The sequence below is a fragment of the Sciurus vulgaris genome (genome assembly GCF_902686455.1).
Source record: "Sciurus vulgaris genome assembly, chromosome: 10".
Taxonomy (NCBI): Eukaryota; Metazoa; Chordata; class Mammalia; order Rodentia; family Sciuridae; genus Sciurus; species Sciurus vulgaris.
This window is the reverse complement of record NC_136470.1, coordinates 122,143,176-122,157,280: the sequence shown is the minus strand read 5'-3', so window position 1 is coordinate 122,157,280 and position 14,105 is coordinate 122,143,176. Positions and strand designations below refer to the sequence as shown.

The following is a 14,105-nucleotide window of genomic DNA, read 5'->3' as shown; positions in this document are numbered from 1 at the left end:
TATGGCCTCTGCTGCCCTTGCTCCTCTGAGCCTCCTGGCCATTGTGGGTCAGGCCTTTCCTTGTTTGCACAAAGGTAAAGCATCAGAGACCCTGCTGGAGGAACACACAGGACAGCAGCCAACAAGACCCTAGCGACTCTGTAGGCTGGGTGTCTGCTACAGTGTCCTGAGCAACTGGAGTCACTGTGAGGTCCACAGCAAGGTACTATAATCAGCAATATATTTCTGGGGTTCATAGGTCATTTATTTTTTACAAGTAAAGTAAAACAAAGTGATCTCAAGAGACGATTCAAAATGGCAGCCCACATAGTAGGTATCTATTAACTTTTCAAACTCAGGAGAACACACATGAAAATTCATATTGTGACCTTCACTTGAAAAAGCAATGACCCAGCAACCCAGGACTGGCACTCCCACCTGTCAGCTCTTGCTGGGAGCTGGTGGCCCTGCCCTTTCTGCAGGGAGAGGGCTCTCTGGGAGGAAGACCCTATCAACCCCTGATAGGAATCTGAAGTGTGACCTCTGCCAGGCAAGGACAGAAGGATGTCTCCTGGGCTCTGAAGCCTATGCAATTTGAAAGGCACATTTAAAATAAAAAAGTTACAAAACTACATCAACGAAGAGCCTTGGTCTGTTTTCTGTTGCTGTAACAGACTAGGTAATTTATAAAGAAAAGAAGTTTGCTTTTTATAGTTTTGGAGGCTGAGAAATCTAAGATTCAGGGCCTTCTTGCTGATGGAGACTCTGCAGAGCCCAGACAAGACCAGGACATCACATGGTAAGGGGAACATATAAGAGACACAGCCAAGTGCCTTATAGAGCAGTCCACTCTGGAGAGAACCCATTAACCCATCCATCCACAAACTGATTAATGCCTTCATAAGGCAGGGCATGTTTGTTTATTTGTTTATTTATGTATTTATTTATTTACTGCAGTACTGGGGCTTGAACCCAGGGCCCCGCAGGTGCTAGGCAAGCGCTCCACCCCTGAGCTACATCCCCAGCTCCCTAGTCACCTTCTTGAGGCCCACTTCCTGATACTTCACAATGGGGGTTAAAATTCAACAGTAGTTTTGGTGAGGCCATTCAAACCATTGCACAAAATTAGGTGCAAAATGAATATTTATTTAGGATGAGAAAATAAATCATACAAAGTTACAATTTTGATGACAAATACCAAGATGACAATTACAAATTACAAAAGGGTACCAAATCCATACATATCCCAAAGTCCATACAAATAAAATAATTTGGAAACATATGGCTTTTTTTCCTATAGTTTTTGGCTACATACTTTTTGATTAAGTCTCCATATGAAAAATATTTTCTAGTATTTTCTCTGGAGAGACTAGAGGGAAATTTAATCTTTCCTCTAGATCAACTGGTTGTCTTAATTACGGATAGCTTCGGAAAGTTTCCTTTAGCTTCATTGCTCATTATTGGCAATGCCATGTGCACTTTTAGGATTGTTGTCAAGTTTAGGAAATGGTTATAAAGTTTCTTTCATGATAAATAATTGGACTTTTGGTTTGAAATACTGCCTAGGCCTGTACCTGTAGCACAGGAATTCTAACCTACTCTATGTGGCTCCCATCAAAACAGGAAGAAAGGCTAGATGGAGCAATTATAACTGCATGTTCTGCCTTATCAAGTATGTTCCTTTATAAATGAACTTCTGTTTTGACTAGACATTGATGAGAACTGAATTCATTGCCTAAAATTTTATATGCCTAATAATTGGAAAATTGTCCCAAAAGAAAAAGAAACACTCATGTATTGGTGGGATGGCAAATTAGTAAACCACTATGGAAATTCTTCAAAAGACTAGGAATGGAACCACCATATGACCCAGCTATACCACTCCTTGGTATTTATCCTAAAGCACACATAGTGATAAATGCATACCAATGTTTATAGCGGCCCAATTCACAATAGCCAAGTTACGAAACTAGCCTAGGAATCCATCAACAGATGAATGGATAAAGAAAAGGTGGTACATATACACAATGGAGTTTTATTCAGCCATAAAGAAGAGTGAAATGATGTCATTTACTGCTAAATGGATGGAACTGGAGAACATCATGCTAAGTGAAATAAGCCAGACTTAGAAAGTCAAGGATCAGTGTTTTCTGACATATGTGGAAACTAGAGAAGAAAATGGGGGAAGGGGGTATCTCATGAAAATAGCTGGGAGATCACCAGAGTAGAGGAAGGGAAAGGGGGAGGGAAGAAAGGGGAAGTTCTGGGGAAAGAAATCAATCAAATTGTGCTATGTGTATCACAAAGAATCCCATTTCAGGCATAATCATAATGCATTGATTAAAAAATAGTAGGAAGACAAGTAAATTAGAGGAAGGGGATTGGGGATAGAAAGGGGAGGTACTGGGTAATGACACTGATCAACTTAGGTTATATACATGTACAAATATGTCACAATGAATACCACTATGATGTATAATTAAAGTGAACCAAAAAAAAAAAAAAAGAAAGAAAGAAAGAAAGAAAATCCCACAGAATACCATAGATCTGTACATTTCAAGTCTTGTTTTTCCTGCATTACCCACCCACCTCCAGAGCTGAGTGCCACTGACAAGCATCATGTCAAGATGCTAAGCAAGTTTGCAGAGTGGGCAGTAAGGATATTTCTGGAAGACTTTCCTATACTAGCATAGCCGGCAGTTATTTATCACAGAAATACATCACGCTAAACCCAAACTAAACACATCCCAACTCAAACTTCCAGAAAAGTCCTTGGCTACTCCAGGGCCTCCTGACACACAAAAAAGAGTTTGACAGGCAGGAAAGAGAATGGACAGTGACCATGATCTTAAGCTTGCAGTTAACCCCTCACCTTTGCAAATTCCACAGAAACACAGATCCATGTAAACACTTTACTGAGGTCTCTCCTGAGGTCTTAACAATGACCTGGCAGTAAGGGACCTGAAGACCAAGCCTCATTTGCTTCCCAGTGAATAGGCCTGTACTGGTGGATAACACCAATCTTACTCTCTGGCTTTCTTGAATAGAAAATAAGGCTTAAACCCTATAGGGATGCTGAAATTTCACATCCCTCTGCCCTTAGGACCTGAGCCACGTCCTGTAAAGTGCCCTTCACTGCAATACCATTGGTTGCTGTGGGGCCTGTAAATTATGGTAGCAACTTACTTTCCAGAGAGAATCTTTTAGAGTTTTGTCTAAATCTGGATCTTGTGGAGGAAATGCATCGTACATGTGGCCATTGCCCACCAGCCTTGTCCCACCCTCAGAGAAACAGCAGAGGACTCCTGCTGTTTATGAGTGGAGTGCAGAGGCCCTTCCTACTGTTCCAGGTAGAGGTGAGGAAAATACCCTGGGGTAGTTGGCACCAGGATTAGACTCCCTCAAAACCACCCTTAGCCCAAAGCTCTTTCCCCTAATTCAGAGACTCAGCTTTCTGCCATCCCTTATCACACCTGTTGATCTTACCTAGTACGTTAGTCAGTTATTGCTCTAATAATGTCACGTAACCCACCAGCCCAAAACCCTTTGACAGCTATTATTTATTCTCCAGGATCTGTGTGAGTTAGAGCACCTTTGCTTCATTCTGGAGAGCTGTGGGCCTAGTTTTGTTGCACACTTTTGTCCTTCTCCTTTGGACCAGAGGACTGTCCTGGGCATGTTCTTGTCAAGGTCATGGCAGGGGTACAGGCCAGTGATTGGAACCATGTGAGGTCTCTTATGACTCAAGGCTTGGAGCTAGCACAGTGGCATCAACCGTGGCTGGCCAAAGCAAATCATATGGACAACTTCAAAGTGCAAGATGGGAAGTACACTCCACTCATAAGCAGGCTATGACAAGGGTGTGAATTCAGGGAGGGATTAAAAAACTGGGGCCAATAACTCAATCTCTCATACCGCAGGAGGAGCAAGATGACAGATGGGCAAGCCCAACAGCAGCAGGGATGAGGGGATTTGGGAGAGGCACAGTCAACATAGCTTTAGTAGGGCATTTGGCAGGGGCAAATGTGGACAGCTGGGTGGATTTATGGCTGAACCGCTGTGCCCAAAGAGCATTGGCTAATGGATCGATGTCCATCTGGAGGAAGTTTGCTGAAGCATGCCACTGGCTTTCACCTCCTCTGCTGTTTTCATTCACATCTTGGATGTAGGTATTGGAATCGTGTTTTATCAAATTTTTAGATGCTACTCAGCTGAGCAGGGTGACTAGTGCCCTTTGATAGAAAAACCAAAACTGATATCAACAGGCTGGATTTATGGGTCCAAAACAACAAAGGTGAGCAAATAAAGAAACTAACATTTATTGAATAGCTACTATATGCCAGTTGCAAGTTTTATTTAAACTTTGCAACTTTGAAGTAGGTAATATTATGCTCTTTTTTCCTAATTAAAAATAATAACCTAGAATCAACAAACTACACCCTAACCAATCAGAATAAAGAAACTAAAACTAGAATAGAAATTAATAAAAGAGGATAGAAAAGAAAAAACAGTAGAGGAAATCAACTAAACCAAAGCTGGTACTTTGATCAGTAAAATAAACAAACATTTAGTGAGACTGACCAAGAATAAAAGAGAGAGATGACTCAAATTATTGTCAGGAATAATAGATAAGATATCACTACTAACTTCACAGAAGTAAAAAGAATTATAAGGAAATAGTTTAAACAACTGTATGTAACAAATTAGATAATGTAGGCAAAATGGACAAATTCCTAGAAAGATACATGTTACCAAGATTGACTGAAGAAGAAATAGAAAATTTGCATAAACCTATAACGAATAAAGAGATTGGGTTAGAGCCAACAGGGCATAGTGGTGGAGGCCTGTAATCCCAGCAACTCAGGAAGCTGAGGCAGGAGGATTACAAGTTTGAGGTCAGCCTCAGCAATTTAGCAAGATCCTGTCTTAGAGTAAAAAGTAAACAGGGCTGCTGTGTAGTGAAGTGCCTCTGGGTTCAATTCTCAGCACCAAAAAGAGGAAGGGGGTGGGGGAAGAGAGAGAAATCAAATGAGTAATTTTAAAACTTTTTATAAAGAGAAGTCCAAGCTCAAAGGGATTCACTGGCAAACTTTAGCAGATATTCAAAGAAGAACTAATACAAAATATTTTACAACTTCTTACAGAAATTAGAAGAGGAGGAAATACTTTTTAATGTATTGGACACAGCTAGTATCACCCTGATATCAAAATCAAATGAAGACCTCACAAGAAAAAAACTTCAGTTCAATATCCTTCATCAATATAGATGAAAGGAAATACTAACTGGCAAAATCTAGCAACACTTTGAAAGGACGATACATTTATGCATAAGTGAGATTTGTCCTGAAAATGCAAGATTAGTTTAACATCCCAATATTAATTAATATATATATATATACCATATTTTAAAAATGAGGACTGAAACAATAAGATTATTTTAATAAGCACAGAAAAGGCATTTAATAAAAATCAATACCAACTCATGATGAAAAACTGCTCAACAAAATAAGAAAGAGAACAGGACTTTATCTGACAAAGGGAATCCATGAAAAACCTACAGTTAGCATCATACTAAATGGTGAAGGACTAATCTTGTTCCCAAAGATCAGGAACAGGGTAAGGGTATCTTTCCTCATCACTTTTATTTAAAATATATTGGAGGCTTTGGTCATAAAAGTAGGTAAGAGAAATAAATAAAAGACATTAAGATTGGAAAAGAATAATAATCTATTGGCAGATGATATGGTCTTGTATAAAGAACTCTAAGGAGCCCCCTAAGACACTATTAGAATGAATATACAAATTTGACAGTGTGGCAGGATACAAGCTCAATATACAAAAGTCAACTGAATTTTTATTCTGCAATGAACATTCTAAAATTGGAATTAAGAAAACAATTCTATCTATAATTGCATCAGAAAGAACAAACACTTATGTGTATATTTAACAAAAGCAATGCAACCCTTGAATGATTTGCATGCTGAAAACTATAAATTATTTTTGAAAAACAATTCAGTAATTTCTAAATAAATGGAAACACATACCACATTTATTGTTTGGAAGACTTAATATATTAAAGAAGATAATGCTTGCCAAATGAGCCTATGAGTTTAATACAGTTCCTATCAAAATTCAACTGCTTTTTCTTTCTTTATTTTTTTGCAGAAATTAACTAGTCAATTCTAAAATTCAAGGAAAAATTTTAGAAAACTAGAATAGCCAAAACAGTCTTGAAAAAGAAGAACAAAATTGGAAGATTCACATTTCCTAATTCCAAATTATTATAGTGCCTCAGTAATCAATACCACGTGGTGCTATCATAAGAGCAAAACACATAGCTCAATTAGATAGAACCACAAGTCCAGAAATAAACTCTTACATTTATGGTCAATTTTTGACAAGGGTCTATTAATGAAGAAAAAATAGTCTTTTTGACACCTAGTGCTGGCAAAATTGGAGTTCCACCTGTAAGAAAATGCAGTTGGACCTCTACCTCACACCATATGCAAAATAACTCAATGGTTCGATGATGCAAATATAAAAATTTAAACTATAAAATGCTTAGAAGAAAATATAATAATAAATCTTAATATTTGGCAATAGATTCTTAGATCTGATATCAAAAGCATGAGCAATGAATTTCAAACTTTCGTTCTTCAAAGCACAGAAGAAAGCATCATCAAGAAAGTGAAACAGAAATAGGAAAAAAAATTTGCAAATATTATATCTGATATGGGACTTTCATGTACAATACATAAAGACTTCTTATAACAAATAGTAAGAAGACACTAATTTCAAAATGGGCAAAAGATTCGAATAGGCATTTCTTCAAAGAAAATATACAGTGTGCAATAGACATAATAAAGGGTGCTCAACATTTTCAATTGCTAGGTAAATGCAAATCAAAACCACATGAGATCACACTTAGTACCCACCATTTTAAAAATGGTGTTTGTGAAGAACTGAAGAAATTAGAACCCTCGTACATTGTTGGTGGGAACATAAAATTCTGTAGCCACTTTGGATAACAGTTTGGTAGTTTCTTGAATGAGAAGTGGTAGAGTTACTATATGGCCCAGAAATTCTACCTGTAGGAATATGCCCAAGAAAATTGAAAACATACATCCATACAAAAACTTAGACATGAATGTTCATAGAAACATTGCTCATAATAGCTAAAAAGTAGGGTTAACTCAAATGTTCATCAGGTGATGAATGGATGAACCAAAGGTGGTACATCTGTTCAATGAAATATGATTTGGTAATAAAAAGGAAATGAAGTACTTATACCTGCTACAACATGTTGAACCTTGAAAACATTATGCTAAATGGAAGAAGTCAAGCATCAAAGATGATACAGTATATGACTCCATTTATATGAAATGTCCAGAATGGCCATACACATGGAGACAGAAAAATAGATTAGTGATTGCTTAGGGCTAGGATGGGGGTAGGAGAAGAATAAAGATTGACATGAATAGGTACAGAATCTGTATTAAGGAGGACAAAAATTGTCTAAAATTAGAGGATGGTAAGATTGCATAAGTGTGGATATATATAATAAGAAACATAAAATTGTATACTTAAATTGATGACTGGATGGTATGTGACTTATGTCTCAACAAGACACTGTCTTAAAAATTGACTACACAGTGAAAAAAGGAGCCATATCCATGGAAATTCTTCCCTGTAGTTTAATATGCATATGTCACCCAGATATTGTGCTGGAATACAGATACCATTTTGTAGGCTTGGAATAGAGCTTAAAAGTCCTAATGCGCTGCCTGATGAGACTGATGCTTCTGGATCTTGCACCATACCTTGAAAAGCAAGATCCCAAGGTAATTCAACAGCTTTCCTGGGGTTGCACAGCCAGGGAAAGGATCAAGGCCGTTGTAGACAAGCAGGGTCTGTAACTAGTTGTTAAGTGAAGGATACATCAGCATTGACTTCTGGTAACTGTTGTGAAAACTAGTCCATGGTTTTATATAACCACAACCTCAGTGTGTCAACTGTTCATCACAAATTCTAAAATTATGAATGTGTTCTTAAACTGTATTAATAGTGTCCATCCTAGTAGAGAAAGGGTAGCCTTGTGTACCTCAGTTCAATCAGGCCACCCTTGGAATCCAAGGCTCTGATGTGGGAGCCACATTGAGAAGAACACTGGAAATCCATAGTTTGTCTACAGCAAGAGAACCTTCATGGTGAGGGGAAGAGATGCCTTATCCTAAGAACAGATAAAACAATGGGTAAACGTTATACACAAAAAGTAAGATTTGTGCTGGGTGTGGTGGTGCACATCTGTAGTTCCAGCTATTCCAGAGGCTGAGACAGGAGGATCCCCCGAACCCTGGAATTTGGGGCCAGCTTGGGCAAGCTAGTGACACCCTGTCTAAAAAAGTAAAGATTGCAACCTGCTAGAAAAGCTTTAAAGAAGGGCTATCCTATGAAAGAGAAACTAAATGTTCCCATTGTGACCAAGAGAGCAGAACAAAGATTATGAAGAGAGGTTTGTAGGGAATTCACTCTGACAAAAAAAAAAAAAAGTAATAGAATTCTAATAATTATACACTTCCCATCTCACTACAAGAAGCAGAAACCATACATAATTGACTTAAGCCAAATGTGAAGGTTACTTGTTCACAGGGCATGAAGTCTAGAGATAGGTTTCAGGCACTCCATCATCCATGCTGTCTTTTGCATCGTGACATCATCCTCAGGCAGTCTCCCTCAGTAGTGACTAGACAGTCCCTAACAGCCCCCATCTCAGATCCTATCACTTGAGTAACCAGGAAAATGAATGAGCCCCCTTCCCAAAAATTCTATAAAAATTCTCAGGGCTGTCACTGTACAGCTTGGCTCATATACCCATTCTTGAACCGACCCTTGGCACTATGGTGTGAAACATGCTGATTTGCCAGGCTTCCACTAAAACTGGAGATGGGGTCAGCTCCGCCCAAGTCATAAAAAAAAAAAAAAAATTAAAAATAATTACCTGGGTGCTTTTTCTTGAAGATAAGTTTGTCAGTAGCCAACAGATTTCCTGACCAACTATCTAAACTAAAGAGGCTCCTTTGGGAGAGGAAGGGGCTCCCCATCATGGGAGGCATCCAAGCTGAATGGCCACCATCACCTTTGCATAGTTGGGAGCAGTGAATGAGAGTCAAATCTTAGCTTATCATCTCTTCTAAGGGTAGCAATCGCTTTCAAGCACTTGCTTCTGCCTCGAAATCCCTTTCATCGTAAAGAAGCCTCCTAATTCACAATGTATGGGATTTTTCAGACCCTAATTGGAAGCAGACTTATTTCCTTTTTCATTCCCTTTTAAATCAGCCATACAGCTTAGATATATGCTCACTCTATGTCATTGGCCACAACCTTATGTCTTAACTCTCATTAAATACGCTCTCTCCCAGGAGATGTTGGAATGAGGCCCCAGCACAGCGTTATCATCTCTTGCATGATCATTTCTTCTACATGAATCTTTAGTAAGCCCTTGCTTGTTTGAGGCAAAGTATTTGTTTTGCCAGAAAAATAAGATCATGCATGCTACCTAATTGAAAGTATATATGTGTATGGTGTCTGTGTGTGACCATATGTACATACATGTGTGTACACCTGTGTGTGTGTACATGTTCACATTTGTATGGATGGAAGAGCAGGGTGGTGCTGAGAGGACGTGACAGTGCTTGGGACTTGGGGACAGGAATCCCTGCCAGATGTTGGAAGTCAAGTGAGCTTCTGCAGTCAGATGGCCCTGGGACTTCAGCAGTAGCCCACACAACCTCACCCAGCTGTTACTGGCCATGGACTTGACTCTTCACTCTCATGACTGACTAACCTGCCTTTTGCTTGTTTTGAAAAAGAAATATCACTGGATCCATTTCTGTTTTGCTCCAGACAATAGGCCAGCTGTAATATAAATCTCTACCCCTTTTCCAAATATCCATGGCCAGGAGAGGGGAGTGCAAAGCCTGACACAGATTTGGCCAGGCTGTCTTTCAATCAGATTGGGCCAGCACTGTTGGAGTGTGGGGCTCACCTAGCCAGCACCCTGGCTGTGTCAAGTGCATCCCTCCCCTTGCACCTGAATGTTGCAGAGAAAATTAGTAACCAACCAACAGAACAGGAGTAAAGAGATCAGGCCATGAGAGCAGCACAGAATTATCATCTTTCAAATGACAGTGGAAGAGAGGCTGGGGGCTCTTGTGCAGGATTCAGAAGATAGCGCCAGGAGAGGGGTTCAGATTAAGAAGAAAGAAATCCATTAAGAAGAAAGAAATCCATCAAAGCACAGGTGTCCTCTGCACTGGTGGCCTGTGGGGGTGTGTGTGTTCAAGTCTGTGTATTCACCTTGTCCCCAGGGAGGGACTGGATGTACTGCAGAATATACAGACTAGGAAACTAAACTATGCATGATAGGAAAGGCATGTGGCCCCATGTGCCCCGCTCAGAAATGACACCCTCCTCCTCAAATATTACATCCTCTTCTCTAGAACTCTTACGGGATTCTCTGGGGAAGGGGCCCTACCTAGAGAATCAGGAAGAGCCAGATCACAGAGTGATTCAGTTCCCTGTTTCTTGCTGAAAATAAGACAGAAAACACGTAACAACACGAGCATCCAAAGGCTCACCAACCCTAACCTAGAGGCACCATTTTCAAGAAAATATACAACCAGAGAGGCTGGAGGGAAATGCTAAGGGACACACTGTTTCCAGGCACTGCAAGAGAATTGGACACAGTAATTAATGGAATCTTATAAAACAAATTCAAATTGATCAGTCAGTAAATTAGCGTATTGCCACCCAGGCTGAAACCGATTTAAAGGAGCATAAATTGAGTCAATAACAAATGCAGAAGGAGACAGGAGTCAGGGGAGAGAATCTGGAGTAGCATTATTGGAGTTTATGTTATTTATTATAGGGGATTAATAGTAATAAAAAAGGCTCCCATGACAAAGCCTTTGAAAGAACCTACAATGTAAAACTTAGATCTATAAGAAAGATCTGGTTTTAGGAGCTTAATTGAAAATATTAAATAGAAGACAGCAATTTAATTAAATATAAAGATGATGATAAATTGGTGAGTTATATCTAGTCATGGGAAGAGAGATCTTGAACAAAGGGCTTTAGTGTAATCAGAAGGCTTGAAAATACATTTTTGTGAAGGGAAAGAACGTCAGTTGTGACCTTGCTTCTCCTCCGCTCCCTGGAGGGCTCCCTGTCTGATACTGGTACCAGGGCTTCTTTATGTGACCCAGGACCCCTTTACAGGGAAACTCAGAGCAGCCTTGCTCCCGGCACCTCAGGAGATCACACAGATGCTGCCGGGTGCAGTGCATTGTGAGACCCCAGGTCTGTCTGCCTCTCACCCCACTCCAGAGAGAGGAAGCCCTTCCTGGCATCAGCCCATCCCTGTGTGCATGGGTCCTCCCCCGCGTCTACTGCACACAAGCAGGCCATCCCAGTCATCAGATTCTGCACATGAACCAAGACAAGGAATGCAATTCATCACCAGATAACTCGGAGTGGCAAGTGGGGAAATTCAGGGTTGAGAGCTCTGATGCCAATTAATCCTGCAGCAGCTGATCTGCCCCCCACTGGCCTCACACGATACTACCCAAGCACCCCTTCTCCTTGTGTGCTCGTGCAAGAGAAGGAGCAGCAGGAACTGCAGTTTCTGCCTAGAGGGCAGAATGGACTCGAGTGTCCTGACAACTGGATGAGGAGGATGCACACAGGTTACAGGAAGGGACCACAAGCCAAGGAAAGTCAGGACAACTGCGAAAGCCAGAGAGGAAGCCCATTGGCACAGGGGTGAGGGCTTCTCCTCCTCACCCTGAAGAAGTCAGGAAGGCTGACTTGCATGCCCAGACTCCCCAGCTAGGCTTGGGGTGCCCTCCTCTGTGCTCCCATGATTCCTGCTGCCTATGCTGTCCCTGGGGACTTAGCCTGTTGCCTTATGGTCACCAGCTTACCATCTTGTCTCTCCCATCAGAGTAGGTCTTAGTCATTGCAGTCTTCCCAGAACCCAGCACAGAACCTGGCACCATAGTTGACTGAGTGAAATGTCTGGCCAGTGGTATGACATCTTCAGCAAAGAACTAGTCTTCAAGCCCAAGACTACAGTGGTTATGGCCACCTGAGGCCTTAGCTGTCCATCTAAGCACCTGGTCAGGAAGAGTTGGATGCTGCATGGGGTGAGTAATGCTTGAGAATGCCAAAGAGAATTGAGAAATGTCCATTTTGGACTGTTCAGAATCAGCCTGCATGGTCATCTCTGTATGCAACTGAATTCAAAGATGTGGCCTCCTTCTGAGCTCTGGGGGTAGATCTAAGGGGAGGCTAAGACCTGTGCTGTTGGATGTGGGGAGAGAAAGGTTGCACATGGAGAAGGCATCAGCTGAACACGAGATAGAACACGAGTTAGTTTTTTTTATTTTTTAAGCTGAGTGACAGGTGCGTGAGGGTTCATTAAATTCCTGTCCACTTTCATGTATGTTTGCATCTCCCATAATAAAAAATCGTAATAAAATAAATTTTTACATTTAAAAAAGACACTAACTTCAAATGATGGCCCCCTCATAGTCTTGCTCTCTCCCATCTTCTCTAACACTAACACTGGGGTTCTCAAACCGTGGTCCCCAGGTGTGTTAGCTTACCTTCACTACAACAAAATACCTGAAATAGTCAACTTATAAAGAGAAAAGGTTTATTTTGGCTCACACCAGGGTTCCACAGTCCCCTTTGAGGCTATACCTCCAGTGATCTAAAGACCTCCCAGTAGGCCCCACCTATTAAAGTTTCTATCACCTCCAAATAGCTTCACCCAGGCAATCAAGTCTTTAACACGTGGGCCTTTGGGGGATTCTAGATCCAAACTATAGCACCAGTCCAGCAGGGCTGGCATTACTGGGAAACATGTTAGAAATGCAAATTTGCAAGCCCATCCTGCCTACTCAATTAGAAACTCTGGGATGGAACCCAGCAAACTGTGTTTGATGTGCCCTGCAGGTGATAATGTTGCAATACAAATTTGAGAACTACTGGTCTAATGTATTGTTTGAATATAATCTGCTATTTCTTGACTTCTACAGATTGGTGATTTTCCACATTGGTGAAAAAGCCCTCTCCCCGCTGCCTTTGGGAGAATGTGCTTTCTTCTCCGCTGGCATCCACAGAGCTCCAGCCTGGTTCTGTGACTCGGCATCCCTCCCACACACAGCTTGAGGTCGTTCTCGCTTGCTCCCTACCTGGTGGATCCAGCCTGACAGCACCAGCGCATGTTGTGTGTCAGGCACAGGTCTGAGCTGCTAGCAGGTGTTATCTCATTTCATAATCCCAATAACCAGAAAGAAGTTACTGACATTCACAAATGAGGAAAACATTACAAGCGAGGTTTAGATGGTTTAAGTAGTTTACCAAGCTCACACCGGGGGTAAATGGTGAAATTGGGATTCTGGAGCAGGAGCCTCAACGACTTCACCACCTTGTCTGACTTGTCCCTTGTCTGGCTCTGACTGCACGGCCCAGGACAGTTCTCACTCCCCAGACCAAGTCTGCATCTAGCTGACACCCCAAGTTTCAGCTTTGATCACATAACCATGCCCTGGAGCTGGGGCTTCCTCCTATTCTGCAACCCCGAGGACATTCGCCCAGATAGTACAAGGAACAAATCAGTGGATCCAGACAACAGGGAAAATCTATCGCCTCACCTGACAAGGGGCTTCCAGGTGTGGCGGCTGTGCAGCAGGGTAAGGCAGAGGTCCATGGTGCCATCCAGGGCCCAGATTTCTTCCTGCTTCTTCTCAATCACCTCAGCATGCAGCTCTCTCCTCTGACGGCCACAGGATGAGAGTTAGAGTTCCTGAGGTCACATCCAGACCCTCTTCCCATACATATCCCAGCAACCTCCCCCATAACTAACTCATAGCTGGAACAGGTGACAGACCCATCCCTAATCCAATGGCTGGCAAAGGGAAAGGAGACTGACCCCATCAACTCACCCTGGTCAGGATGTACCAGAATTTTCATGGTGGAGGAAATACGAGGACTCAGCCAACAAGGAAGAGGAGGGAATGGCCGCTCTGACAGAACCAGCGCCTGGAGCTCACACCAGGACC

General features: G+C 41.6%; 1 long non-coding RNA gene across 1 annotated transcript; it reads right to left on the bottom strand.

Moving 5' to 3' along the window:
• Positions 1 to 11,966: 11,966 nt before the first annotated feature.
• Positions 11,967 to 14,048, bottom strand: LOC306670785. Its single transcript, XR_013766499.1, has 3 exons — positions 13,698 to 14,048; positions 13,236 to 13,344; positions 11,967 to 12,192 (listed from the first exon to the last, which is right to left on the bottom strand). It is a non-coding gene; the product is annotated as an uncharacterized lncRNA (long non-coding RNA).
• Between the last annotated feature and the right edge of the window lie 57 nt (positions 14,049 to 14,105).